Source organism: Aegilops tauschii, chromosome 5 (genome assembly GCF_002575655.3).
Source record: "Aegilops tauschii subsp. strangulata cultivar AL8/78 chromosome 5, Aet v6.0, whole genome shotgun sequence".
NCBI lineage: Eukaryota > Viridiplantae > Streptophyta > Magnoliopsida > Poales > Poaceae > Aegilops > Aegilops tauschii.
Genome location: NC_053039.3, coordinates 532,841,666 through 532,844,710, shown reverse-complemented (window position 1 = coordinate 532,844,710; position 3,045 = coordinate 532,841,666).

Below are 3,045 nucleotides of genomic sequence, written 5' to 3'. Positions count from 1 at the left end.
TATATTTGGTAAAGGGTGGAAGACTCGGCCTTATGCCTGGTGTTTTGTTCCACTCTTGCCACCCTAGTTTCCGTCATACCGGTATTATGTTCCTTGAGTTTGCGTTCCTTACGCGGTTGGGTGATTTATGGGACCCCCTTGACAGTTTGCCTTGAATAAAACTCCTCCAGCAAGGCCCAACCTTGGTTTTACCATTTGCCACCTAAGCCTTTTCCCTTGGGTTTTCACGAGCCCGAGGGTCATCTTTATTTAAACCCCCGGGCCAGTGCTCCTCTGAGTATTGGTCCAACCTGTCAGTCGCCGGTGGCCACCAGGGGCAACCCTGGGCTCGCCTATCGGAAGCTTGGACAATCCGGTGTGCCCTGAGAACGAGATATGTGCAGCTCCTATCGGGATTTGTCGGCACATTCGGGTGGCTTTGCTGGTCTTGTTTTACCATTGTCGAAATGTCTTGTAAACCGGGATTCCGAGACTGATCGGGTCTTCCTGGGAGAAGGTTTATCCTTCGTTGACCGTGAGAGCTTATAATGGGCTAAGTTGGGACACCCCTGCAGGGTATTAGCTTTCGAAAGCCGTGCCCGCGGTTATGAGGCAGATGGAAATTTGTTAATGTCCGGTTGTAGAGAACTTGTCACTTGACCCAATTAAAATACATCAACCGCGTGTGTAGCCGTGATGGTCTCTTCTCGGCGGAGTCCGGGAAGTGAACACGGTTTCTGGGTTATGTTTGACGTAAGTAGGAGTTCAGGATCACTTCTTGGTCATTACTAGTTGACGACCGTTCCGCTGCTTCTCTTCTCGCTCTCATTTGCGTATGTTAGCCACCATATATGCTTAGTGCCTGCTGTAGTTCCACCTCATTACACCATCCTTTCCTATAAGCTTAAATAGTCCTGATCTCGCAGGTGTGAGATTGCTGAGTCCTCGTGAATCACAGATTCTACCAAAACAGTTGCAGGTGCCGACGATGCCAGTGCAGATGACGCAACCGAGCTCAAGTGGGAGTTCGATGAAGAACGTGGTCATTACTATGTTTCTTTTCCTGATGATCAGTAGTGGAGCCCAGTTGGGGCGATCGGGGATCTAGCATTTGGGGTTATCTTATTTTCATTTGGATTTGACCGTAGCCGGTCTATGTGTGGTTTTTGGATGATGTATGAATTATATTTATGTATTGTGTGAAGTGGCGATTGTAAGCCAACTCTCGTTATCCCATTCTTGTTCATTACATGGGATTGTGTGAAGATGACCCTTCTTGCGACAAAACCACAATGCGGTTATGCCTCTAAGTCGTGCCTCGACACGTGGGAGATATAGCCGCATCGTGGGCGTTACATGTGGATAGTAACACTACTATCAGCGTCCGTCTTCCTCTTGAAGATCCATTTATTTTCTATGGCTTGCCGATCATCAGGCAAGTCAACCAAAGTCCATACTTTGTTCTCATACATGGATCCCATCTCAGATTTCATGGCCTCAAGCCATTTCGCGGAATCTGGGCTCATCATCGCTTCCTCATAGTTCGTAGGTTCGTCATGGTCAAGTAACATGACCTCCAGAACAGGATTACCGTACCACTCTTGTGCGGATCTCACTCTGATTGATCTACGAAGTTCTGTAGTAACTTGATCTGAAGTTTCATGATCATCATCATTAACTTCCTCACTAATTGGTGTAGCAGTCACAAGAACAGATTTATCCGATGAACTACTTTCCAATAAGGGAGCAAGTACAGTTACCTCATCAAGTTCTACTTTCCTCCCACTCACTTCTTTCGAGAGAAACTCCTTCTCTAGAAAGGATCCATTCTTAGCAACAAAGAATTTTTGCCTTCGGATCTGTGATAGAAGGTGTATCCAACAGTTTCTTTTGGGTATCCTATGAAGATGTACTTCTCCGATTTGGGTTCGAGCTTATTAGGTTGAAACATTTTCACATAAGCATCACAACCCGAAATTTTAAGAAACGACAGCTTCGGTTTCTTGCTAAACCACAATTCATATTGTGTCATCTCTAATGCATAACCCCAAAACGATAGTGGTAAGTCGGTAAGAGACATCATAAATTGCACTATATCCAATAAAGTACGGTTATGACGTTCAGACACACCATTATGCTGTGGTGTTCCAGGTGGCATGAGTTTGTGAAACTATTCCACATTGTTTTAATTGAAGGCCAAACTCGTAACTGAAATATTTGCCTCTACGATCAGATCGTAGAAACCTCTTTTTTTTCTTGTTACGATGATTCTCTCCTTCACTCTGAAAATCTTTGAACTTTTTCAAGTGTTTCATACTTGTGTTTCATCAAGTAGATATACACATATCTGCTCAAATCATCTGTGAAGGTCAGAAAACAATGATACCCGCCGTGAGCCTCATCACTCATTGGACCGCATACATCGGTATGTATTATTTCCAACAAGTCTGTTGCTTGCTCCATTGTTCCGGAGAACGGAGTCTTAGTCATCTTGCCCATGAGGCATGGTTCGCAAGCATCAACTGATTCATAATCAAGTGATTCCAAAAGCCCATCAGCATGGATTTTCTTCATGCGCTTTACACCAATATGACCTAAACGGCAGTGCCACAAATAAGTTGCACTATCATTATTAACTTTGCATCTTTTGGCTTCAATATTATGAATATGTGTATCACTACGACCGAGATCCAACAAACCATTTTCATTGGGTATGACCATAGAAGGTTTTATTCATGTAAACAGAACAACAATTATTCTCTAGCTTAAATGAATAACCGTATTGCAATAAACATGATCAAATCATATTCATGCTTAACGCAAACACCAAATAACATTTATTTAGGTTCAACACTAATCCCGAAAGTATAGGGAGTGTGCGATGATGATCATATCAATCTTGGAACTACTTCCAACACACATCGTCACTTCACCCTTAACTAGTCTCTATTCATTCTGCAACTCCCGATTCGAGTTACTAATCTTAGCAACTGAACTAGTATCAAATACTGAGGGGTTGCTATGAACACTAGTAAAGTACATGTAACACCCCGGATGTAACTTGCC